The 27,670-nt window shown below is 36.5% G+C and overlaps 7 non-coding genes and 3 pseudogenes across 7 annotated transcripts; all 10 read right to left on the bottom strand.

Annotated features, from left to right (window-relative positions):
* Window positions 1–544: 544 nt before the first annotated feature.
* On the bottom strand, window positions 545–735 carry LOC140153847 (U2 spliceosomal RNA). The gene has a single exon (XR_011859190.1). It is a non-coding gene; the product is annotated as a U2 spliceosomal RNA (small nuclear RNA).
* Window positions 736–4,003: 3,268 nt separating this feature from the next.
* On the bottom strand, window positions 4,004–4,195 carry LOC140153839 (U2 spliceosomal RNA). The gene has a single exon (XR_011859183.1). It is a non-coding gene; the product is annotated as a U2 spliceosomal RNA (small nuclear RNA).
* Window positions 4,196–6,021: 1,826 nt separating this feature from the next.
* Window positions 6,022–6,213, bottom strand: LOC140153842 (U2 spliceosomal RNA). Its single transcript, XR_011859185.1, has one exon. It is a non-coding gene; the product is annotated as a U2 spliceosomal RNA (small nuclear RNA).
* Window positions 6,214–8,043: 1,830 nt separating this feature from the next.
* Window positions 8,044–8,234, bottom strand: LOC140153845 (U2 spliceosomal RNA). Its single transcript, XR_011859188.1, has one exon. It is a non-coding gene; the product is annotated as a U2 spliceosomal RNA (small nuclear RNA).
* A 1,831-nt stretch (window positions 8,235–10,065) lies between these two features.
* LOC140153837 (U2 spliceosomal RNA) lies at window positions 10,066–10,257 on the bottom strand. The gene has a single exon (XR_011859181.1). It is a non-coding gene; the product is annotated as a U2 spliceosomal RNA (small nuclear RNA).
* Window positions 10,258–12,089: 1,832 nt separating this feature from the next.
* Window positions 12,090–12,281, bottom strand: LOC140153838 (U2 spliceosomal RNA). Its single transcript, XR_011859182.1, has one exon. It is a non-coding gene; the product is annotated as a U2 spliceosomal RNA (small nuclear RNA).
* A 1,845-nt stretch (window positions 12,282–14,126) lies between these two features.
* On the bottom strand, window positions 14,127–14,336 carry LOC140153850 (U2 spliceosomal RNA; annotated as a pseudogene).
* Window positions 14,337–19,376: 5,040 nt separating this feature from the next.
* Window positions 19,377–19,469, bottom strand: LOC140153861 (U2 spliceosomal RNA; annotated as a pseudogene).
* Window positions 19,470–21,801: 2,332 nt separating this feature from the next.
* Window positions 21,802–21,993, bottom strand: LOC140153849 (U2 spliceosomal RNA). The gene has a single exon (XR_011859192.1). It is a non-coding gene; the product is annotated as a U2 spliceosomal RNA (small nuclear RNA).
* A 4,770-nt stretch (window positions 21,994–26,763) lies between these two features.
* Window positions 26,764–26,971, bottom strand: LOC140153853 (U2 spliceosomal RNA; annotated as a pseudogene).
* Window positions 26,972–27,670: the final 699 nt, after the last annotated feature.

The following is a 27,670-nucleotide window of genomic DNA, read 5'->3' on the forward strand; positions in this document are numbered from 1 at the left end:
TGAGCTATCTTCAGTAAATAAGAAAGAAAACAAATGAATTTAAAATTAAACTAAAACAAAAAGTTCGCAACACTTAAAATTTCGATTTGATTTTCAGTAGCACCAGTAGGCCTAATTCGATTCTAGAATATCCCAGAACGCGTGTTCGGAAAAAACTCTTTTGGGATTATTTTGATGAAAATTTGGGCCTCATCTCGATTCTTTCTTTTTTTCAACACATAATTCGGCGTTTTCAAATTTTCAAGATTTCCAATTTAAATATTCAAAGTTGGCTGTTGAAAACTGTTTCGGAGATGCTATCTTGAGTAGATAGCAAAAACACAAGCAAACATCAAACGGCAAAATAATACCAAAGGTCTTTCCTAACACGCCTTCTGCTAAATGTGTGAATTATTTACTGTGTAGTAATTTTATCAGGACGCAAATGCTATCATTCTATCTTCACTGAGTAGAAAGCAAATGACTATGAAATGTATTCATCCGGTATTCGTAAACTTCTGTTTTCTTGGCAAGTTCTACTTTTGTATTTTTTATATCCCCTGGTGGGGAGTGGGCCGATCCCGGAGGTAGTGCAATACCGGCCAACCCGTGGCCAGGACGGAGCAAGCTCCTATTCCATGGCCCAAGTTCAAAAATCAGTTTAATATACAAGTCCCTCAATGAGGGACGTTTCAGATATTAAGCTGAAAAGAACAGATACTACACATGATCTTAGCCAAAAGGCCGAGAAGCGATAACGTTAAGAGGCCCGATTTGCTAGACCTCAGGGTAAGTTTCTTTATTCCACGGTGTCAAACTTTCCAACGTCACATCGACGTGGCTGTTGCATAGCCGGCCGTTGCACTCAAAAAGGAAAATGAACAATGCAGACACTCTATTCGGGATATTAGTGCACGGTATCGAACTTAATATTTGTTTTTACCGCAACCTATATTTTTAATCTTTTTTATGTACCAGTGGAATGCGGTTAAGAATTGTTATTCGGTTAGAATAGTCCGCAAGTTAGTTGACCTATTTCAATTAAAATTGGCATATTTTCAGCTCATATTTATTCAGAATAATTCAAATGTTGTATCGGCATGTTTGAGCTGTTCTCCCCGTGTCGTAAATGCGAACTTTATTTTTTATTCATAATAGATATAGAAAACAACAACAACATGAGTTGGCATCCGTCAGTCTTCACAGACTATGGAGTAGCGCCGTCTGAGGTGGTTGGAAGCATCGTTTTAGACCAATGCGAGACTTGCAGATTTTGTTGCACCTGGCATCTGAAGACTGATGCAAAATGTTTCACACTGACTTTTGCGCATCAGCAGTTTCAAGGCCGTCGAGAGATGTTGCGTTTTTCTGTCACTAGCAGCAGATTCCCAGGTGACCCAGTCCATGTCAAGTGCTTTCAAGTCACGCTTACAGTCCTTGAAGCGGAGTAGCGGTCGACCCTTTCTTCTGTGTCCTGAAGATAGCTCTCCGTAGAGGAGATCCTTGGGAATGCGACCATCTTCCATTCGACTGACATGTCCTAGCCATCGAAGGCGACGTTGACGTAGTAGTGTATACATTGATGGGATACCCGCCTTAGACATGACTTCATTGTTTGTGACCTTGTCTTTCCAGGAGATTCCAAGAATGCGGCGTAGACATCTCAGGTGAAATACTTGAAGCTTCCGTTCTTGTGGAGAGTTTGTCCATGATTCACTACCATAGAGGAGCGTGCTGATTACACATGCCTTGTAGACCGCCATCTTTGTTGTATTGGTGAGCAGAGGCCGCCTTGCCGATCCTTTTGTGAGCTCAGCGTCCAGAGATAGATTGTCTGTGGCAGTTAGCCTAGATATGAATTGGTGAACTACCTCAAGTTGCTGATCACTGATGTGGATTGATGGTGGAGCTATAGTGCCCTGTCCCATGACTTGAGTCTTCTTCAGACTTATGGTTAGGCTGAAGAGGTCGCAAGCTGATGCGATTCTGTAGCTCAACTTCAGAGTGGGCAATCGCAGCATCATCAGCGAATAGCATGTCTCTAATCAGCACTTCCCTTATCTTGGTCTTGGCCTTCAGGCGTGCAATGTTAAAGAGTTTACCATCAGATCGTGAGTGAAGGTACACTCCCTCTGTGGTTGAAAGGCGTGCTTGAGTAGCAGTGCAAAGAAAATACCAAACAGTGTTGGTGCGAGTACACAGCCTTGTTTTACTCCACTTTTGACACCAAATTCTTCAGACATTGAGCCATCAAACTGAACAGTACTCATCATCCCATCATGGAAAGAACGAATTATGCTGAAGCCAATCAGAGGAAGCATTTGAATTCCCTGCTAACAAGATCAAACGCTTTAGTTCAATGAATGCCAGGTATAGGGGTTTTTGCTGCTCTCTGCATTTTTCTTGCAGTTGCCGTAGCGAGAAGATCATGTCAATTGTTGATCTCTTGGAGCGAACCCGCACTTTGACTCTGGATATATTCTGTCAGCCAGCTTTTGTAGACGCAGTAAACTATGCGAGCAAACAGCTTCCCGAACTAAGCAATGAGATGCCCCGGTAGTTGTTGCAGTCACAGTGATCTCCTTTGTTCTTGTAGATTGTGACTATGTTAGCATCTCTCATATCTAATTTATAATTAAACCAAAACAAAATATCACAACACTTGAAATTTTAATTTGATTCATAGAAGATAACACACCAGTAACATGATTGATAAAATATCGATTTATCTCAGTCAGCAGACAAAAACGACAACCAACAGGCATTTAAATTTGAGCTATCTGCAGTTGATAGCAAAAACACACGAATTGAACACACACAAAATAAATTAAAACAGACAGAGAAATGTAAACGCTTTATTTCAACGTTTGTTCCAGCGTCATGCGATATTCCGTTCTTGAGATATTTCGATTTTAATATTCCCATGTAACTCAATGCAGGAGCTTTATAGACACCGGTACCAGAATCGAGCAAATTACGGCATGTCTTGCGACATTTTCTTTTGGTAAAAAGTTATGGTAGGTTCGTGTTTTACTATCTTCTGAAGATAGCTTAAATTAAATTGATGGTGTAATTTTGGTCTCCGTAGTGCTATCTTCTGAAGATCAAGTTAAATTATTCAAGCAGTTAGGCCTAGCCTGCAGAGTGCCGTGACATTATTTTGAACGCGAACGTCATAAGCGTAACGGACGCGCGCCTAACGCGTGGTATCAAATTCGCGCGTTGTTGTTTACGCAATCGCTCGCGACATTCGATATATCTACGCAATCGCTCGCGAAACTGATTCGATATATCTTCTTAAAATAAACATTTGAAAGCAGTCAGTAAATAAACAAGTTGAAAACGCAAGTCTCCACTGCTTGGAATTTTAATTTGATCTTTAGCACATGTAGCACGACCGTGTAGGCCTAATTCGATTCTATAATATAAATCTATCCCGTTCATCAGTAGACAAAAATTACAACATAATCCTGTATTTTATTTGAGCTATCTTCAGTAAATAAGAAAGAAAACAAATGAATTTAAAATTAAACTAAAACAAAAAGTTCGCAACACTTAAAATTTCGATTTGATTTTCAGTAGCACCAGTAGGCCTAATTCGATTCTAGAATATCCCAGAACGCGTGTTCGGAAAAAACTCTTTTGGGATTATTTTGATGAAAATTTGGGCCTCATCTCGATTCTTTCTTTTTTTCAACACATAATTCGGCGTTTTCAAATTTTCAAGATTTCCAATTTAAATATTCAAAGTTGGCTGTTGAAAACTGTTTCGGAGATGCTATCTTGAGTAGATAGCAAAAACACAAGCAAACATCAAACGGCAAAATAATACCAAAGGTCTTTCCTAACACGCCTTCTGCTAAATGTGTGAATTATTTACTGTGTAGTAATTTTATCAGGACGCAAATGCTATCATTCTATCTTCACTGAGTAGAAAGCAAATGACTATGAAATGTATTCATCCGGTATTCGTAAACTTCTGTTTTCTTGGCAAGTTCTACTTTTGTATTTTTTATATCCCCTGGTGGGGTGGGCCGATCCCGGAGGTAGTGCAATCCCGGGCCAACCCGTGGCCAGGACGGAGCAAGCTCCTATTCCATGGCCCAAGTTCAAAAATCAGTTTAATATACAAGTCCCTCAATGAGGGACGTTTCAGATATTAAGCTGAAAAGAACAGATACTACACATGATCTTAGCCAAAAGGCCGAGAAGCGATAACGTTAAAGAGGCCCGATTTGCTAGACCTCAGGGTAAGTTTCTTTATTCCACGGTGTCAAACTTTCCAACGTCACATCGACGTGGCTGTTGCATAACCGGCCGTTGCACTCAAAAAGGAAAATGAACAATGCAGACACTCTATTCGGGATATTAGCGCACGGTATCGAACTTAATATTTGTTTTTACCGCAACCTATATTTTCAATCTTTTTTATGTACCAGCGGAATGCGGTTAAGAATTGTTATTCGGTTAAAATAGTCCGCAAGTTAGTTGACCTATTTTCAATTAAAATTGGCATATTTTCAGCTCATACGGTGTTTATTCAGAATAATTCAAATGTTGTATCTGCATGTTTGAGCTTTTCTCCCCGTGTCGTAAATGCGAACTTTATTTTTATTCATAATAGATATAGAAAACAACAACAACGTGAATTTATAATTAAACCAAAACAAAATATCGCAACACTTGAAATTTTAATTCGATCCATAGAAGATAACACACCAGTAACATGATTGATAAAATATCGATTTATCTCAGTCAGCAGACAAAAACGACAACCAACAGGCATTTAAATTTGAGCTATCTGCAGTTGATAGCAAAAACACACGAATTGAACACACACAAAATAAATTAAAACAGACAGAGAAATGTAAACGCTTTATTTCAACGTTTGTTCCAGCGTCATGCGATATTCCGTTCTTGAGATATTTCGATTTTAATATTCCCCATGTAACTCAATGCAGGAGCTTTATAGACACCGGTACCAGAATCGAGCAAATTACGGCATGTCTTGCGACATTTTCTTTTGGTAAAAAGTTATGGTAGGTTCGTGTTTTACTATCTTCTGAAGATAGCTTAAATTAAATTGATGGTGTAATTTTGGTCTCCGTAGTGCTATCTTCTGAAGATCAAGTTAAATTATTCAAGCAGTTAGGCCTAGCCTGCAGAGTGCCGTGACATTATTTTGAACGCGAACGTCATAAGCGTAACGGACGCGCGCCTAACGCGTGGTATCAAATTCGCGCGTTGTTGTTTACGCAATCGCTCGCGACATTCGATATATCTACGCAATCGCTCGCGAAACTGATTCGATATATCTTCTTAAAATAAACATTTGAAAGCAGTCAGTAAATAAACAAGTTGAAAACGCAAGTCTCCACTGCTTGGAATTTTAATTTGATCTTTAGCACATGTAGCACGACCGTGTAGGCCTAATTCGATTCTATAAATCTATCCCGTTCATCAGTAGACAAAAATTACAACATAATCCTGTATTTTATTTGAGCTATCTTCAGTAAATAAGAAAGAAAACAAATGAATTTAAAATTAAACTAAAACAAAAAGTTCGCAACACTTAAAATTTCGATTTGATTTTCAGTAGCACCAGTAGGCCTAATTCGATTCTAGAATATCCCAGAACGCGTGTTCGGAAAAAACTCTTTTGGGATTATTTTGATGAAAATTTGGGCCTCATCTCGATTCTTTCTTTTTTTCAACACATAATTCGGCGTTTTCAAATTTTCAAGATTTCCAATTTAAATATTCAAAGTTGGCTGTTGAAAACTGTTTCGGAGATGCTATCTTGAGTAGATAGCAAAAACACAAGCAAACATCAAACGGCAAAATAATACCAAAGGTCTTTCCTAACACGCCTTCTGCTAAATGTGTGAATTATTTACTGTGTAGTAATTTTATCAGGACGCAAATGCTATCATTCTATCTTCACTGAGTAGAAAGCAAATGACTATGAAATGTATTCATCCGGTATTCGTAAACTTCTGTTTTCTTGGCAAGTTCTACTTTTGTATTTTTTATATCCCCTGGTGGGGAGGGGCCGATCCCGGAGGTAGTGCAATACCGGGCCAACCCGTGGCCAGGACGGAGCAAGCTCCTATTCCATGGCCCAAGTTCAAAAATCAGTTTAATATACAAGTCCCTCAATGAGGGACGTTTCAGATATTAAGCTGAAAAGAACAGATACTACACATGATCTTAGCCAAAAGGCCGAGAAGCGATAACGTTAAAGAGGCCCGATTTGCTAGACCTCAGGGTAAGTTTCTTTATTCCACGGTGTCAAACTTTCCAACGTCACATCGACGTGGCTGTTGCATAGCCGGCCGTTGCACTCAAAAAGGAAAATGAACAATGCAGACACTCTATTCGGGATATTAGCGCACGGTATCGAACTTAATATTTGTTTTTACCGCAACCTATATTTTCAATCTTTTTTATGTACCAGCGGAATGCGGTTAAGAATTGTTATTCGGTTAAAATAGTCCGCAAGTTAGTTGACCTATTTTCAATTAAAATTGGCATATTTTCAGCTCATACGGTGTTTATTCAGAATAATTCAAATGTTGTATCTGCATGTTTGAGCTTTTCTCCCCGTGTCGTAAATGCGAACTTTATTTTTATTCATAATAGATATAGAAAACAACAACAACGTGAATTTATAATTAAACCAAAACAAAATATCGCAACACTTGAAATTTTAATTCGATCCATAGAAGATAACACACCAGTAACATGATTGATAAAATATCGATTTATCTCAGTCAGCAGACAAAAACGACAACCAACAGGCATTTAAATTTGAGCTATCTGCAGTTGATAGCAAAAACACACGAATTGAACACACACAAAATAAATTAAAACAGACAGAGAAATGTAAACGCTTTATTTCAACGTTTGTTCCAGCGTCATGCGATATTCCGTTCTTGAGATATTTCGATTTTAATATTCCCCATGTAACTCAATGCAGGAGCTTTATAGACACCGGTACCAGAATCGAGCAAATTACGGCATGTCTTGCGACATTTTCTTTTGGTAAAAAGTTATGGTAGGTTCGTGTTTTACTATCTTCTGAAGATAGCTTAAATTAAATTGATGGTGTAATTTTGGTCTCCGTAGTGCTATCTTCTGAAGATCAAGTTAAATTATTCAAGCAGTTAGGCCTAGCCTGCAGAGTGCCGTGACATTATTTTGAACGCGAACGTCATAAGCGTAACGGACGCGCGCCTAACGCGTGGTATCAAATTCGCGCGTTGTTGTTTACGCAATCGCTCGCGACATTCGATATATCTACGCAATCGCTCGCGAAACTGATTCGATATATCTTCTTAAAATAAACATTTGAAAGCAGTCAGTAAATAAACAAGTTGAAAACGCAAGTCTCCACTGCTTGGAATTTTAATTTGATCTTTAGCACATGTAGCACGACCGTGTAGGCCTAATTCGATTCTATAATATAAATCTATCCCGTTCATCAGTAGACAAAAATTACAACATAATCCTGTATTTTATTTGAGCTATCTTCAGTAAATAAGAAAGAAAACAAATGAATTTAAAATTAAACTAAAACAAAAAGTTCGCAACACTTAAAATTTCGATTTGATTTTCAGTAGCACCAGTAGGCCTAATTCGATTCTAGAATATCCCAGAACGCGTGTTCGGAAAAAACTCTTTTGGGATTATTTTGATGAAAATTTGGGCCTCATCTCGATTCTTTCTTTTTTTCAACACATAATTCGGCGTTTTCAAATTTTCAAGATTTCCAATTTAAATATTCAAAGTTGGCTGTTGAAAACTGTTTCGGAGATGCTATCTTGAGTAGATAGCAAAAACACAAGCAAACATCAAACGGCAAAATAATACCAAAGGTCTTTCCTAACACGCCTTCTGCTAAATGTGTGAATTATTTACTGTGTAGTAATTTTATCAGGACGCAAATGCTATCATTCTATCTTCACTGAGTAGAAAGCAAATGACTATGAAATGTATTCATCCGGTATTCGTAAACTTCTGTTTTCTTGGCAAGTTCTACTTTTGTATTTTTTATATCCCCTGGTGGGGTGGGCCGATCCCGGAGGTAGTGCAATACCGGCCAACCCGTGGCCAGGACGGAGCAAGCTCCTATTCCATGGCCCAAGTTCAAAAATCAGTTTAATATACAAGTCCCTCAATGAGGGACGTTTCAGATATTAAGCTGAAAAGAACAGATACTACACATGATCTTAGCCAAAAGGCCGAGAAGCGATAACGTTAAAGAGGCCCGATTTGCTAGACCTCAGGGTAAGTTTCTTTATTCCACGGTGTCAAACTTTCCAACGTCACATCGACGTGGCTGTTGCATAGCCGGCCGTTGCACTCAAAAAGGAAAATGAACAATGCAGACACTCTATTCGGGATATTAGCGCACGGTATCGAACTTAATATTTGTTTTACCGCAACCTATATTTTCAATCTTTTTTATGTACCAGCGGAATGCGGTTAAGAATTGTTATTCGGTTAAAATAGTCCGCAAGTTAGTTGACCTATTTTCAATTAAAATTGGCATATTTTCAGCTCATACGGTGTTTATTCAGAATAATTCAAATGTTGTATCTGCATGTTTGAGCTTTTCTCCCCGTGTCGTAAATGCGAACTTTATTTTTATTCATAATAGATATAGAAAACAACAACAACGTGAATTTATAATTAAACCAAAACAAAATATCGCAACACTTGAAATTTTAATTCGATCCATAGAAGATAACACACCAGTAACATGATTGATAAAATATCGATTTATCTCAGTCAGCAGACAAAAACGACAACCAACAGGCATTTAAATTTGAGCTATCTGCAGTTGATAGCAAAAACACACGAATTGAACACACACAAAATAAATTAAAACAGACAGAGAAATGTAAACGCTTTATTTCAACGTTTGTTCCAGCGTCATGCGATATTCCGTTCTTGAGATATTTCGATTTTAATATTCCCCATGTAACTCAATGCAGGAGCTTTATAGACACCGGTACCAGAATCGAGCAAATTACGGCATGTCTTGCGACATTTTCTTTTGGTAAAAAGTTATGGTAGGTTCGTGTTTTACTATCTTCTGAAGATAGCTTAAATTAAATTGATGGTGTAATTTTGGTCTCCGTAGTGCTATCTTCTGAAGATCAAGTTAAATTATTCAAGCAGTTAGGCCTAGCCTGCAGAGTGCCGTGACATTATTTTGAACGCGAACGTCATAAGCGTAACGGACGCGCGCCTAACGCGTGGTATCAAATTCGCGCGTTGTTGTTTACGCAATCGCTCGCGACATTCGATATATCTACGCAATCGCTCGCGAAACTGATTCGATATATCTTCTTAAAATAAACATTTGAAAGCAGTCAGTAAATAAACAAGTTGAAAACGCAAGTCTCCACTGCTTGGAATTTTAATTTGATCTTTAGCACATGTAGCACGACCGTGTAGGCCTAATTCGATTCTATAATATAAATCTATCCCGTTCATCAGTAGACAAAAATTACAACATAATCCTGTATTTTATTTGAGCTATCTTCAGTAAATAAGAAAGAAAACAAATGAATTTAAAATTAAACTAAAACAAAAAGTTCGCAACACTTAAAATTTCGATTTGATTTTCAGTAGCACCAGTAGGCCTAATTCGATTCTAGAATATCCCAGAACGCGTGTTCGGAAAAAACTCTTTTGGGATTATTTTGATGAAAATTTGGGCCTCATCTCGATTCTTTCTTTTTTTTTTTTCATAATTCGGCGTTTTCAAATTTTCAAGATTTCCAATTTAAATATTCAAAGTTGGCTGTTGAAAACTGTTTCGGAGATGCTATCTTGAGTAGATAGCAAAAACACAAGCAAACATCAAACGGCAAAATAATACCAAAGGTCTTTCCTAACACGCCTTCTGCTAAATGTGTGAATTATTTACTGTGTAGTAATTTTATCAGGACGCAAATGCTATCATTCTATCTTCACTGAGTAGAAAGCAAATGACTATGAAATGTATTCATCCGGTATTCGTAAACTTCTGTTTTCTTGGCAAGTTCTACTTTTGTATTTTTTATATCCCCTGGTGGGGAGTGGGCCGATCCCGGAGGTAGTGCAATACCGGGCCAACCCGTGGCCAGGACGGAGCAAGCTCCTATTCCATGGCCCAAGTTCAAAAATCAGTTTAATATACAAGTCCCTCAATGAGGGACGTTTCAGATATTAAGCTGAAAAGAACAGATACTACACATGATCTTAGCCAAAAGGCCGAGAAGCGATAACGTTAAAGAGGCCCGATTTGCTAGACCTCAGGGTAAGTTTCTTTATTCCACGGTGTCAAACTTTCCAACGTCACATCGACGTGGCTGTTGCATAGCCGGCCGTTGCACTCAAAAAGGAAAATGAACAATGCAGACACTCTATTCGGGATATTAGCGCACGGTATCGAACTTAATATTTGTTTTACCGCAACCTATATTTTCAATCTTTTTTATGTACCAGCGGAATGCGGTTAAGAATTGTTATTCGGTTAAAATAGTCCGCAAGTTAGTTGACCTATTTTCAATTAAAATTGGCATATTTTCAGCTCATACGGTGTTTATTCAGAATAATTCAAATGTTGTATCTGCATGTTTGAGCTTTTCTCCCCGTGTCGTAAATGCGAACTTTATTTTTATTCATAATAGATATAGAAAACAACAACAACGTGAATTTATAATTAAACCAAAACAAAATATCGCAACACTTGAAATTTTAATTCGATCCATAGAAGATAACACACCAGTAACATGATTGATAAAATATCGATTTATCTCAGTCAGCAGACAAAAACGACAACCAACAGGCATTTAAATTTGAGCTATCTGCAGTTGATAGCAAAAACACACGAATTGAACACACACAAAATAAATTAAAACAGACAGAGAATTGTAAAACGCTTTATTTCAACGTTTGTTCCAGCGTCATGCGATATTCCGTTCTTGAGATATTTCGATTTTAATATTCCCCATGTAACTCAATGCAGGAGCTTTATAGACACCGGTACCAGAATCGAGCAAATTACGGCATGTCTTGCGACATTTTCTTTTGGTAAAAAGTTATGGTAGGTTCGTGTTTTACTATCTTCTGAAGATAGCTTAAATTAAATTGATGGTGTAATTTTGGTCTCCGTAGTGCTATCTTCTGAAGATCAAGTTAAATTATTCAAGCAGTTAGGCCTAGCCTGCAGAGTGCCGTGACATTATTTTGAACGCGAACGTCATAAGCGTAACGGACGCGCGCCTAACGCGTGGTATCAAATTCGCGCGTTGTTGTTTACGCAATCGCTCGCGACATTCGATATATCTACGCAATCGCTCGCGAAACTGATTCGATATATCTTCTTAAAATAAACATTTGAAAGCAGTCAGTAAATAAACAAGTTGAAAACGCAAGTCTCCACTGCTTGGAATTTTAATTTGATCTTTAGCACATGTAGCACGACCGTGTAGGCCTAATTCGATTCTATAATATAAATCTATCCCGTTCATCAGTAGACAAAAATTACAACATAATCCTGTATTTTATTTGAGCTATCTTCAGTAAATAAGAAAGAAAACAAATGAATTTAAAATTAAACTAAAACAAAAAGTTCGCAACACTTAAAATTTCGATTTGATTTTCAGTAGCACCAGTAGGCCTAATTCGATTCTAGAATATCCCAGAACGCGTGTTCGGAAAAAACTCTTTTGGGATTATTTTGATGAAAATTTGGGCCTCATCTCGATTCTTTCTTTTTTTCAACACATAATTCGGCGTTTTCAAATTTTCAAGATTTCCAATTTAAATATTCAAAGTTGGCTGTTGAAAACTGTTTCGGAGATGCTATCTTGAGTAGATAGCAAAAACACAAGCAAACATCAAACGGCAAAATAATACCAAAGGTCTTTCCTAACACGCCTTCTGCTAAATGTGTGAATTATTTACTGTGTAGTAATTTTATCAGGACGCAAATGCTATCATTCTATCTTCACTGAGTAGAAAGCAAATGACTATGAAATGTATTCATCCGGTATTCGTAAACTTCTGTTTTCTTGGCAAGTTCTACTTTTGTATTTTTTATATCCCCTGGTGGGGAGTGGGCCGATCCCGGAGGTAGTGCAATACCGGGCCAACCCGTGGCCAGGACGGAGCAAGCTCCTATTCCATGGCCCAAGTTCAAAAATCAGTTTAATATACAAGTCCCTCAATGAGGGACGTTTCAGATATTAAGCTGAAAAGAACAGATACTACACATGATCTTAGCCAAAAGGCCGAGAAGCGATAACGTTAAAGAGGCCCGATTTGCTAGACCTCAGGGTAAGTTTCTTTATTCCACGGTGTCAAACTTTCCAACGTCACATCGACGTGGCTGTTGCATAGCCGGCCGTTGCACTCAAAAAGGAAAATGAACAATGCAGACACTCTATTCGGGATATTAGCGCACGGTATCGAACTTAATATTTGTTTTTACCGCAACCTATATTTTCAATCTTTTTTATGTACCAGCGGAATGCGGTTAAGAATTGTTATTCGGTTAAAATAGTCCGCAAGTTAGTTGACCTATTTTCAATTAAAATTGGCATATTTTCAGCTCATACGGTGTTTATTCAGAATAATTCAAATGTTGTATCTGCATGTTTGAGCTTTTCTCCCCGTGTCGTAAATGCGAACTTTATTTTTATTCATAATAGATATAGAAAACAACAACAACGTGAATTTATAATTAAACCAAAACAAAATATCGCAACACTTGAAATTTTAATTCGATCCATAGAAGATAACACACCAGTAACATGATTGATAAAATATCGATTTATCTCAGTCAGCAGACAAAAACGACAACCAACAGGCATTTAAATTTGAGCTATCTGCAGTTGATAGCAAAAACACACGAATTGAACACACACAAAATAAATTAAAACAGACAGGAAATGTAAACGCTTTATTTCAACGTTTGTTCCAGCGTCATGCGATATTCCGTTCTTGAGATATTTCGATTTTAATATTCCCCATGTAACTCAATGCAGGAGCTTTATAGACACCGGTACCAGAATCGAGCAAATTACGGCATGTCTTGCGACATTTTCTTTTGGTAAAAAGTTATGGTAGGTTCGTGTTTTACTATCTTCTGAAGATAGCTTAAATTAAATTGATGGTGTAATTTTGGTCTCCGTAATTTTGGTCTCCGTAGTGCTATCTTCTGAAGATCAAGTTAAATTATTCAAGCAGTTAGGCCTAGCCTGCAGAGTGCCGTGACATTATTTTGAACGCGAACGTCATAAGCGTAACGGACGCGCGCCTAACGCGTGGTATCAAATTCGCGCGTTGTTGTTTACGCAATCGCTCGCGACATTCGATATATCTACGCAATCGCTCGCGAAACTGATTCGATATATCTTCTTAAAATAAACATTTGAAAGCAGTCAGTAATAAACAAGTTGAAAACGCAAGTCTCCACTGCTTGGAATTTTAATTTGATCTTTAGCACATGTAGCACGACCGTGTAGGCCTAATTCGATTCTATAATATAAATCTATCCCGTTCATCAGTAGACAAAAATTACAACATAATCCTGTATTTTATTTGAGCTATCTTCAGTAAATAAGAAAGAAAACAAATGAATTTAAAATTAAACTAAAACAAAAAGTTCGCAACACTTAAAATTTCGATTTGATTTTCAGTAGCACCAGTAGGCCTAATTCGATTCTAGAATATCCCAGAACGCGTGTTCGGAAAAAACTCTTTTGGGATTATTTTGATGAAAATTTGGGCCTCATCTCGATTCTTTCTTTTTTTCAACACATAATTCGGCGTTTTCAAATTTTCAAGATTTCCAATTTAAATATTCAAAGTTGGCTGTTGAAAACTGTTTCGGAGATGCTATCTTGAGTAGATAGCAAAAACACAAGCAAACATCAAACGGCAAAATAATACCAAAGGTCTTTCCTAACACGCCTTCTGCTAAATGTGTGAATTATTTACTGTGTAGTAATTTTATCAGGACGCAAATGCTATCATTCTATCTTCACTGAGTAGAAAGCAAATGACTATGAAATGTATTCATCCGGTATTCGTAAACTTCTGTTTTCTTGGCAAGTTCTACTTTTGTATTTTTTATATCCCCTGGTATGGAGTGGGCCGATCCCGGAGGTAGTGCAATACCAGGCCAACCCGTGGCCAGGACGGAGCAAGCTCCTATTCCATGGCCCAAGTTCAAAAATCAGTTTAATATACAAGTCCCTCAATGAGGGACGTTTCAGATATTAAGCTGAAAAGAACAGATACTACACATGATCTTTTTTTTTTTTTTTTTTTTTTAATTTAAGTGGGACAACTACAACCAAGTTGCCCCATTGACATCATACACACAATACTTACATCAAATCAGCATATTAAAAAACTACAGCACAATTTAACTGAAAGCAATCTCATAGCCCTCATCAGATTTGAAGATAAGGGCCTCATTGATACCAAAAATTTCAAAGAAGGATTCATTAGAATTAATCCGAACATAATTTTGATACTCAAGTTGAAGTCTTTTGCTAATAAATGATTTGAACACATGAATATAATTTACAATACTCCTTTTTATACCACTTACGGGCGCTCCATATCGAAGCTCTATAATTTGTAAGGACAAAATTAATAAGATTACTTTTATTTTTGGATTTATCTATATATCCTATAATAAAGTGATAGTAAAAACTGTCATATTGTATCTCTTTCCTTTAATTGTCTGACATAAATCCCATACAAGGATGAAAAGATTATGAAGGTTATTACATTGAGTGAAAATGTGCCAAAGACTCTCCTTAAAATTTCTACAAAATGTACAAAATGGACTGTCAGCCCCTCCAAACTTAAACAAACGTTCATTGGTAAGTAACACATTATGACAAAGAAAATAATCGTTTTGGGCCATGTAGTTTTCTTTATCCCCCATAGCACCTGTTGAAAGGAATTGTTAAATTATTGTCACCAAATTGGTCCCTCCAATACTGTAATCCTGTTGGAGCTACAGTTTCTCTATCCCTCAATATGTGATTAATATCTTTTACACTAGTATCGATGATGTTAGTACAGTCTAATTCCCCAGCATTCCAGAAATGAATGCTGGGAATTACATTTTGATCGGCGCCTAAAGAATAATTTTTTATTTTCCTCTTCCATGAATTTGGTAAATTCTTGATGATGTGCTGGAGAGAAATTGTCACCAACCCTATATCCACCGCATCATCAAGAATTTCCCTAACTGCGATCGGCGGCATAAATCCCGGCGTGACCTCATAAATTATATCTCTAATTCTGACAATACCCGCACTAACAAAACATGGGATCTGATTAATTCCTATAAATGGGTTATCAAAAAGAGGTTGAAACATTATCTCATGATTATTGACAGGCTCAACAAAGTTGTCCTTTGTGAGCCTGAACCACGCTTCAAGCATTTCTTTGTAAAATTGAGGAAGCTCATTCATCTGACGATGATTAAGCGTGACGCGAAATGTGTCACGCCCAAGATTAAAATTTTTGTATTTGGACAGATTAAATTCCATAAGATTTTTTGTAATCGGATTGATTGTACTATCATCGTCAAACATTTTTTTAATCATTTTGCATCTAAGAGCACATTTCATTCTACCCAGATCAATAAGGCCTAAACCCCCCGAACTTACGGTACCAATTAAAACATTATACTTAATCTTCGGTTTGCCACCATTCCAAATAAAGTTAACCATGGCTGATTTCAAATCTGAAACCACCCAATTAGGAAGATGTGTTACATTCATTACATATATTACTTTTGAAATAATAAGCGAATTACATATTAAAACTTTTCCTTTTACGGTGAGGTCTCTGGGTCTCCAGCAATTTAAAATTTTCTTACATCTATTTATTATACTATTCCAGTTTTCTTGTTCGCATTTGATGGCGTTTGTCCCAATATGAATCCCTAAGACTTTGGTTTGATCCGATTTCCCGAATTGAAGATCACCGTCATGAATTTGAAAGGGGGTGGCTTTCCCAAGAGGAATAATTTCCGATTTTTCATAATTAACTTTTGACCCAGAGGCCTCACCGTACATTTTAAATATTTTGAAAATGTGGTGTACAGAAACACTGTTTTGAACAAAAAAATTGGTGTCGTCAGCATGCTGAAATATCAGAGCTTTAGATCCAGAAATATCAAACCCTTTCACTTCTTTATTGTTAACTATTTGCTTTCTCATAGGCTCGGCTGTCATAACATAAAGTAATGCACTTAAAGGGCAGCCTTGCCTAATCCCTTTTTGAATTTTAATAACATCCGATAAATACCCATTAACATGGACTCTACTGGTCACATTATTATATAAAATTTTAATCCATTCAGTAAAATAATCAGGGAAACCAAATTTAATGAGTGTCTTGATAAGATATTGATGGTTAACACGATCAAAAGCTTTTTGTTGATCTATTTTAACGAAATAACCATCTAAATTTTGTGTCGAAATAAAATCCACCAAATCTTTCATAGCTAAAACATTGTCAGAAATATCTCTTCCAGGGATGCAGCATGTTTGGTCTGGCGAAACAATGTTCCCAATTACTTTGGAAACTCTTGCCGCCAGAGCTTTGGTAATGATTTTATAATCTATATTTAATAAAGAAATTGGTCTCCAATTTTTGAGATTACTTTTGTCTCCTTTTTGGGAACTAAAGTAATGATTGAATCCTCATACTGTCCGGCATAATTTTACATTCAAAAATGATTTTAGCTATTCTTAAAAGTTCCGGGCCTAATTCGTTAAAAAAATAACAAAAAAATTCAGCTGTTAATCCATCAGAGCCCGGACTTTTATTTTTGTCCATTTTAAAGACTGCTTCTTGTAATTCTGGCATACTCAAATGAGCAGCACACATTTTAGCATCATCGTTGCATAACTTATTATTAATGTTTTCAATGAAATTATCCTGAGTTTCTTCGTCACATTTGATAAAACTATACAGATTAGAATAAAATTGCTGGGTCTCTCTGACAATTTCTTCAGAGGTACTGACTAATTCGCCTTTATCGTTTCTAAGGTAATTAATAATTTTATTTTTTTGAATATTTTTTTCCAGGCTATAGAAATATTTAGTAGGTTTTTCGCCTAATTGGATATTGGCTATTTTTGATCTAATGACCGCCCCTTTACATTCTTCTTCTTCCATAATTTGAAAATCCCTTTCTAAAGTTTTGACTAAAGTCGTGTCATAATCCTGGTATTTATTTGCTTTTTTGTATTCGTGACGAATTTTTTTTGGAGAATCTTTTTTTCTTTATGCTTCAGTTTAGTAATACGTTTCCCATAATAAATACTAATGTTTTTAATATTTTCTTTTAATTCATCATACCATTTAAAAACATCCTCATTGTAACTAGGTTTATTTTTTGAAGCTTGAATGCATTTATGTATCGACTCACAATAGGTTTGATCTTTCAAAAGAGCCTTATTGAATTTCCACACCCCAGGGCCTATAGAAACATTATTATGGTTGTAACAATTATATACAATATCATGATCGCTCCACGCAAACGGAATAATAGTAGCATTAGAAATACACTCAATATTTTTATCATAGATTAAAATTTTATCAATACGACTTTGAATTAATTTACCTTTTATGATCCTTCTCCACGTGAATTCCATTGTATGTGGGTGTTTTGCCCTCCACGTGTCGCACAAACCGTGGCGCCCACATAATTCAAGAAATTCACGTCGAGAAGGATCAGCATACATTTTAGTTGATTTGTCCCTCCCTTCAGTGACAATATTAAAATCCCCCATCACAAATAAATTATCAAAGTTTTCGTTAAGATTATCAATTCTATAATTTATATTTTCTATGAATTCATATCTTTCCCTAAAATTATTTGGCGCATAAATATTTAATAAATAGTAAGTCTTTTCATCAATTTCAAACTTGACTTCGAGGGCTCTCCCTTCTGCTATTTCATTACAATAAATAACCTGAACATCTAATCCGTGTCTAAATAAAACAGCAACCCCCCTATTTCTTTTCCCATCATTAACATTTGAAAAGAACATTTCACTATCCCATTGATTTTTGACAACAGAATTAACATAATGATCCTCCCAAAAAGTTTCTTGCATACAAATAATATCAAATTTCCGTAAAGTAAAAAAGGTAAAAACATTTTCGAGTTTTGATTTATTTCTAAGCCCATTGCAGTTAATTGAAATTAAAGAAAATGCCATAATGAAACAGCAAAAGAGAAAAGCTCTCAAATTCAAAGCCATCGAGGATATTAAGTGTCATTGTCTACACCAGGTTGCATATCTTTCAATATTTCAAACTTGTTGTTTGTTTTTACTGATACCTTATTACGCCTTTTTCGGGTTTTTCCTTCTATTTCTTCTTCGTCTGTTGTCCCATGTTCTCTCTTATTTGACGCTTGTGTATCTGCCGTTTCTGGTTTGTCATTTCGGATTCCGTCCTCTGGCGCCTGCACCGTCACTGTCGACGTCTCTTTCTCCGCACTTTCTATTACCACTGCTCCTGCCTCTGCTGTCTCTGATTCATCAATTACCAATGTTCGTTCTTCCGCGGAGTCTGAGTCCCAATTTCTGTCCATAAAGTTATTATAATCTGATGTCTCTGATTGTTCATCCCCTATTTCTTCACCTTCTTCTTCGCTACTCTCCTCCTCTGAACTTAAATCCTCTTCATTATCCTGTTTATCTGGGCACTCATCTTCTTTATGTCCGTAAAGGTGGCAGAATTTACATTGTATTCTGCTGGGGCAGGATCTCATTAGATGCCCCTCGTCCAAGCAATAGTTACAGACTTTGCATTGTCCATTGTGTTTTATGTTCATGTTTACACCCTTTATTTGGGTGGCATATGGTAGCGATGCTATATTGTCCGGTATTTCTATTCGACAATGCACTATTCTTTCTACCCCGGCAGTTCCGGGTAAGTCTTTCGTATCCATGGCGATATTGTCTGACTTTGAAGTCGTTTATTTTCTCCGAGAGCATCTCATTTGTAACGTAATGGGGAACTCCAAAAAACTAACTGTAACGATATTTTTGGATACCAATTTCAAATCTATGTCCGTTCCGTTGATACCAATGCCCCTGGTGCACAGTTCCTCTAAATCCACGCCTTCTTTCATGGTGATTTGCCACGCTCCGTTGGTTCTGACAATCGCCATCACTGTGTCCTTTCCAATTTCATTCTGAATTCCGGTAGCAATATTCAGATGGTTGTAGTTTCCTGTAGGCATTGAAAGTGTTCTGCTAAAAGAATTCCCCTCCTTCCTCTCTCTAAGACTTCTTCTCCTTGGTGCTTCCATGACGTGGCCCCCCTGATTAGTCATTGTGACTTTCAGGGGGTGACGCTCTCGATGACGGACGTTTCAGATATTAAGCTGAAAAGAACAGATACTAAACATGATCTTAGCCAAAAGGCCGAGAAGCGATAACGTTAAAGAGGCCCGATTTGCTAGACCTCAGGGTAAGTTTCTTTATTCCACGGTGTCAAACTTTCCAACGTCACATCGACGTGGCTGTTGCATAGCCGGCCGTTGCACTCAAAAAGGAAAATGAACAATGCAGACACTCTATTCGGGATATTAGCGCACGGTATCGAACTTAATATTTGTTTTTACCGCAACCTATATTTTCAATCTTTTTTTATGTACCAGCGGAATGCGGTTAAGAATTGTTATTCGGTTAAAATAGTCCGCAAGTTAGTTGACCTATTTTCAATTAAAATTGGCATATTTTCAGCTCATACGGTATTTATTCAGAATAATTCAAATGTTGTATCTGCATGTTTGAGCTTTTCCCCGTGTCGTAAATGCGAACTTTATTTTTATTCATAATAGATATAGAAAACAACAACAACGTGAATTTATAATTAAACCAAAACAAAATATCGCAACACTTGAAATTTTAATTTGATCCATAGAAGATAACACACCAGTAACATGATTGATAAAATATCGATTTATCTCAGTCAGCAGACAAAAACGACAACCAACAGGCATTTAAATTTGAGCTATCTGCAGTTGATAGCAAAAACACACGAATTGAACACACACAAAATAAATTAAAACAGACAGCGAAATGTAAACGCTTTATTTCAACGTTTGTTCCAGCGTCATGCGATATTCCGTTCTTGAGATATTTCGATTTTAATATTCCCCATGTAACTCAATGCAGGAGCTTTATAGACACCGGTACCAGAATCGAGCAAATTACGGCATGTCTTGCGACATTTTCTTTTGGTAAAAAGTTATGGTAGGTTCGTGTTTTACTATCTTCTGAAGATAGCTTAAATTAAATTCTTAGTCAGTGGGAGTGGTCTAGTTCGTAGACACATTTCTGATTGGACAATCGCATGATTTCGGCTGCCGTCTATCAGGCCGTAGACGACCCCACGTCATCATGTGTCTTGATAATGCGTAACACGCGTGTAGAGGTGCGCGTATGTATCGCGCTGGATGCGTAGACTAGTGCGGAATACGCGAACGCGCTAGCAGTACGCGCAACAGAATACGTGAAGTTGTAAACAAGTTTCGTTCATTTTATAATGAGGGAGTTTTTATGACGGTAACTTAGTTTTTGCTTTAAAAATTGTTTACAGTTATTAAAATAATATTTAACTGACTAAGAATGAGAATAAACGATAGGAATTTTCTTTTTTGCCTATCCTCTAATGATAGACGACAGGCAGGTCCATAGTGGATACCGGCTGCGCCGGCATCCACTACTCAAAATATTGGACCTCCTGTCGTCTATCACACGAGAGATAGGCAAAATAAAAATTCCTATCGTTTATTCTCTAATTGATGGTGTAATTTTGGTCTCCGTAGTGCTATCTTCTGAAGATCAAGTTAAATTATTCAAGCAGTTAGGCCTAGCCTGCAGAGTGCCGTGATATTATTTTGAACGCGAACGTCATAAGCGTAACGGACGCGCGCCTAACGCGTGGTATCAAATTCGCGCGTTGTTGTTTACGCAATCGCTCGCGACATTCGATATATCTACGCAATCGCTCGCGAAACTGATTCGATATATCTTCTTAAAATAAACATTTGAAAGCAGTCAGTAAATAAACAAGTTGAAAACGCAAGTCTCCACTGCTTGGAATTTTAATTTGATCTTTAGCACATGTAGCACGACCGTGTAGGCCTAATTCGATTCTATAATATAAATCTATCCCGTTCATCAGTAGACAAAAATTACAACATAATCCTGTATTTTATTTGAGCTATCTTCAGTAAATAAGAAAGAAAACAAATGAATTTAAAATTAAACTAAAACAAAAGTTCGCAACACTTAAAATTTCGATTTGATTTTCAGTAGCACCAGTAGGCCTAATTCGATTCTAGAATATCCCAGAACGCGTGTTCGGAAAAAACTCTTTTGGGATTATTTTGATGAAAATTTGGGCCTCATCTCGATTCTTTCTTTTTTTCACCACATAATTCGGCGTTTTCAAATTTTCAAGATTTCCAATTTAAATATTCAAAGTTGGCTGTTGAAAACTGTTTCGGAGATGCTATCTTGAGTAGATAGCAAAAACACAAGCAAACATCAAACGGCAAAATAATACCAAAGGTCTTTCCTAACACGCCTTCTGCTAAATGTGTGAATTATTTACTGTGTAGTAATTTTATCAGGACGCAAATGCTATCATTCTATCTTCACTGAGTAGAAAGCAAATGACTATGAAATGTATTCATCCGGTATTCGTAAACTTCTGTTTTCTTGGCAAGTTCTACTTTTGTATTTTTTATATCCCCTGGTGGGGAGGGCCGATCCCGGAGGTAGTGCAATAACGGGCCACCCCGTGGCCAGGACGGAGCAAGCTCCTATTCCATGGCCCAAGTTCAAAAATCAGTTTAATATACAAGTCCCTCAATGAGGGACGTTTCAGATATTAAGCTGAAAAGAACAGATACTACACATGATCTTAGCCAAAAGGCCGAGAAGCGATAACGTTAAAGAGGCCCGATTTGCTAGACCTCAGGGTAAGTTTCTTTATTCCACGGTGTCAAACTTTCCAACGTCACATCGACGTGGCTGTTGCATAGCCGGCCGTTGCACTCAAAAAGGAAAATGAACAATGCAGACACTCTATTCGGGATATTAGTGCACGGTATCGAACTTAATATTTGTTTTTACCGCAACCTATATTTTCAATCTTTTTTATGTACCAGCGGAATGCGGTTAAGAATTGTTATTCGGTTAAAATAGTCCGCAAGTTAGTTGACCTATTTCAATTAAAATTGGCATATTTTCAGCTCATACGGTATTTATTCAGAATAATTCAAATGTTGTATCTGCATGTTTGAGCTTTTCTCCCCGTGTCGTAAATGCGAACTTTATTTTTATTCATAATAGATATAGAAAACAACAACAACGTGAATTTATAATTAAACCAAAACAAAATATCGCAACACTTGAAATTTTAATTTGATCCATAGAAGATAACACACCAGTAACATGATTGATAAAATATCGATTTATCTCAGTCAGCAGACAAAAACGACAACCAACAGGCATTTAAATTTGAGCTATCTGCAGTTGATAGCAAAAACACACGAATTGAACACACACAAAATAAATTAAAACAGACAGAGAAATGTAAACGCTTTATTTCAACGTTTGTTCCAGCGTCATGCGATATTCCGTTCTTGAGATATTTCGATTTTAATATTCACCATGTAACTCAATGCAGGAGCTTTATAGACACCGGTACCAGAATCGAGCAAATTACGGCATGTCTTGCGACATTTTCTTTTGGTAAAAAGTTATGGTAGGTTCGTGTTTTACTATCTTCTGAAGATAGCTTAAGGCCAGAGTAATGGAAGACATATTCGTCCACGACCGAATTTGATATTTTTTGATATTTATCAACACTAAGATGCATTCTTTCACTTGAAACTGATAAAATACAACTTGCTAATATTTATTCGTATTTTTGCTTGATTTATTTCACTCTTTTCAACTCTAAAAAGTCACATGGCTCAAGACAGCTTAGTAAATTGGCGGGAAATAATGAGTCAGAAATGCGCGAATGCGAAATATTGTGATTACGCGCGCGATTTGCGTCGCGTGACGCGGCGCAACTCTGTGCGTATGTCCAACGCAGTCAAGGCGCATTCGGTATGTTGTTAACGCCAGCAAATGTGGTGTAAACAAAACAAAAATTTGCAGTCAAAATGCCACTTAGATTTTTTAATTATTTTGAACTTTTGGCGCACTGAGAGCAGAGATTATAGATTCATTGGTGCACAAAGATGCATATTTAGACCATGCACCAGGTACAGCTTTTACAAGTGTGTAAGTCTTACCGTTTTAAAATTTAAGGGCGTTTTGTGCATAATTTTGACATTTTTTTACTAAAACGTCGATTTCTCAGAGTTCACTTTTGACAATATTGCGCGATTTTTGTGACAAGATAACTCGAAAAATATGCAAGTAAAGGGTAAACTTTTTGCACTATCCTTTAGAGTACATCAAAGTCTAGGGAAGGTTTTTTCATTTTTTCAAAATATTTGTTTTAAACAAAAATATACACCATTATGTGCAATATTTAGCTTAATAGAGTGACAAAATGGCTTTTTTCACATGTTTTTTTCAATATTTCGAAAAAAGAGACGAATTTCAAAAAAATAAAAAAACCTTCCCTAAGTTCATGTCTCTTCTTCATGAAAAGCTAACTGAATTTTTTTTACTCCGACCGGATTTTTTTCTAAGTTGTCACAAAAAAATTGGGGTAAAAAAGTGAATTTTTGTGATTTTTTCAAAAACTTGAGATTTTAGAACAAATCTGACGTCACCATAGGATTCCTTGACTCATTTCCTTTCCAAAAATGTATAGTTTTATATACTTTGGACATACAATTCAGAAATAATGAAGCTCGAAAAGGTCCATGTTCTCTCCCATTACTCTGCCCTTAAATTAAATTGATGGTGTAATTTTGGTCTCCGTAGTGCTATCTTCTGAAGATCAAGTTAAATTATTCAAGCAGTTAGGCCTAGCCTGCAGAGTGCCGTGACATTATTTTGAACGCGAACGTCATAAGCGTAACGGACGCGCGCCTAACGCGTGGTATCAAATTCGCGCGTTGTTGTTTACGCAATCGCTCGCGACATTCGATATATCTACGCAATCGCTCGCGAAACTGATTCGATATATCTTCTTAAAATAAACATTTGAAAGCAGTCAGTAAATAAACAAGTTGAAAACGCAAGTCTCCACTGCTTGGAATTTTAATTTGATCTTTAGCACATGTAGCACGACCGTGTAGGCCTAATTCGATTCTATAATATAGGTTTTCCTGGCCAATTTCGCAACTTGTGCGTTCGATTTAGTAAAAGTGTCATTCGTTTTCGCGCAAGATTGAATGATCGCAACGAATCCCGATTTCTTTTTCGCATTATGAGCAATCGATTTCATTTTAGTTCAATCAAATTAATGTATGATCAGAACAATTCATTATTGTGAATTCAATTTCGTTCTCGAATGTTTCAATTTCACCATTAGACGTCTAATTTAAAGAAATAGGCAATCAATTTCGCCAAAGATGCACGGGGGACTGCGAAACGTTGTTAATCCTATTTTCAATTTCATGCATTGACAATCTAATTAGCGAAAAGGAATTCAATTTGAAATTATGCGCATTTTCAAGTATACTGATATAGGCCTATAAGCCCTACGTCTACGTTGCAGCAGAAAAAAGTCAGTAGGTCTAGCCCTATGTAACACAGAATAAACACACAAATGTTTTAATGGGTAATGCTTGTAATGAGAAGTATACTTTAGGTACAGTGTTCATTTACAAACACATTAATGATTGCAAATTCGAATACGAATGTAACATGTTAACATTGTTTTAAACACATGAACGCATTAAAATATGTTTAAAACGTCGCTTAACACGTTCCGGTGTTAGCAAGATTAACACTTTAACACAGTGAATTCAGTAAGCGCGCGTCAAAGTGGCACGGGCGGGGTGGGGGCACGTGCTCCCAATCGACCTGAAATGTTAAAAAAATCACACAGGAAAATTGGCGAAAATGACCGGTGCCCCCAATCATGGTCGGTGGCCCAGAAGAAAAATTAATAAAATAACATGTCAGTTAATCCAGTGGCGTATAGTGTCATAGGGGCACGATCTAAAAATTTTCAAAATCCCACAGGAAAATGGCCGAAAAACGGCTTGTGCCCCCAATCAGACCCGGTGTCTCCCCCTTCATTGTCGGTGCCCCCCGAATAAAAATTAATAAAATATTATACAATATGCCTATAGTTCAGATTTTCACACAATGAAATGGACACGAAATGGGTCTAATTAAACAGGTTGTGATGTGAAGGATATGTTTATAAGTCGACTGCAAAATATGCTTAGCTATTTAATTTCTGGATGTTGTCTTGACTGTGTTCATTCGGTTTTTATTCTTATACGATACATATTATACAATTAAAAATACGAAGATTTATAAAAGACCTATCGTAAGAAGAAGTAAAGGAAGAGTTTCATTATATTTTTATAATTTATGATTAACTAGACTGAGCTTGATTGAACTTTGGGACATACATCACTTTATGGTTTCTGAACTAAACCGGGGAAAATGCTTTTAAATATAATTATAATTAGTTATAATTCATTTTCATTTTTACTAGGCCTATGCATAGAGCAATTTTAAACATTACTTAAAAATATGTTTACCCTTCACATTTAATATAGCAACGTGCTTGTTTGAACAATGTTGACGATACATGTATCTAATGTTCAATATAAACACGATAAATAGCATTTTTATATTTGAACCATTGTAAAATATTTAAGAACTTCTGGATTTTGCGAATTCGATTGAACATTTTTTCATTTTGTTTCCGCATAATATGAATTTGAATTTCCAAATAGGCTCTGAATTCAAGGCCACGTGAATTTGGCTGCACAATTTGCGAAATTTACTGCACAATGTGCGAAATTGGGTGCACTATTTAGAATTTTGAATGCGTATTAATGAAATAGAATGCACATTTGCTAAATTGAAATCGGGAATGTAAGCGTTCATTCAATTTCGCGCGAAAAGGAATGACACTTATACTAAACTGAACGACCAAAGTTTGAAATTGGACGGGAAAACCTATATAAATCTATCCCGTTCATCAGTAGACAAAAATTACAACATAATCCTGTATTTTATTTGAGCTATCTTCAGTAAATAAGAAAGAAAACAAATGAATTTAAAATTAAACTAAAACAAAAAGTTCGCAACACTTAAAATTTCGATTTGATTTTCAGTAGCACCAGTAGGCCTAATTCGATTCTAGAATATCCCAGAACGCGTGTTCGGAAAAAACTCTTTTGGGATTATTTTGATGAAAATTTGGGCCTCATCTCGATTCTTTCTTTTTTTCCAACACATAATTCGGCGTTTTCAAATTTTCAAGATTTCCAATTTAAATATTCAAAGTTGGCTGTTGAAGACTGTTTCGGAGATGCTATCTTGAGTAGATAGCAAAAACACAAGCAAACATCAAACGGCAAAATAATACCAAAGGTCTTTCCTAACACGCCTTCTGCTAAATGTGTGAATTATTTACTCTGTAGTAATTTTATCAGGACGCAAATGCTATCATTCTATCTTCACTGAGTAGAAAGCAAATGACTATGAAATGTATTCATCCGGTATTCGTAAACTTCTGTTTTCTTGGCAAGTTCTACTTTTGTATTTTTTATATCCCCTGGTGGGGTGGGCCGATCCCGGAGGTAGTGCAATACCAGGCCAACCCGTGGCCAGGACGGAGCAAGCTCCTATTCCATGGCCCAAGTTCAAAAATCAGTTTAATATACAAGTCCTTGAATGAGGGACGTTTCAGATATTAAGCTGAAAAGAACAGATACTACACATGATCTTTTTTTTTTTTTTTTTTTTAATTTAAGTGGGACAACTACAACCAAGTTGCCCCATTGACATCAGACACACAGTACTTACATCAAATCAACAAATAAAAAAACTACAGCATAAATTAACTAAAAGCAATATTATAGCCCTCATCAGATTTGAAGATAAGGGCCTCATTGATACCAAATATGTCAAAAAAGGAGTCATTAGAATTAATCCGAACATAATTTTGATACTCAAGTTGAAGTCTTTTGCTGATAAATGATTTGAACACATGAATATGATTAACAGTACTCCCTCTTTTACACCACTTACGGGCGCTCCATATCGAAGCTCTACAATTTGTAAGGACAAAATTAATAAGATAATAAGATTACTTTTATTTTTGGATTTATCTGTATATCCAAAAAGAATGTGTTTGTAAAAATTGTCTTTTTGTATCTCTTTCCCTTTAATTGTCTGACATAAATCCCATACAAGGATGAAAAGATTATGAAGGTTATTACATTGAGTGAAAATGTGCCAAAGACTCTCCTTAAAATAACAAGCGTTCATACATACACGCTATATAACGGCGCGCGTGATTGGTCGAGAACCGGGCATAAACAGCGTTTATGCCCGGTGGCCCGGATGTGCGATCGCGGGGTAGGGAAAATGAAGGAAATTCATGGTTTTTAATGATGTTACTTGTTATTTTTGTTATTATTTTGATGAAATAAGAATCACAAAATGTTCTGGTATGTATGAAC

This window comes from Amphiura filiformis, chromosome 5 (assembly GCF_039555335.1).
Source record: "Amphiura filiformis chromosome 5, Afil_fr2py, whole genome shotgun sequence".
Classification (NCBI taxonomy): domain Eukaryota; kingdom Metazoa; phylum Echinodermata; class Ophiuroidea; order Amphilepidida; family Amphiuridae; genus Amphiura; species Amphiura filiformis.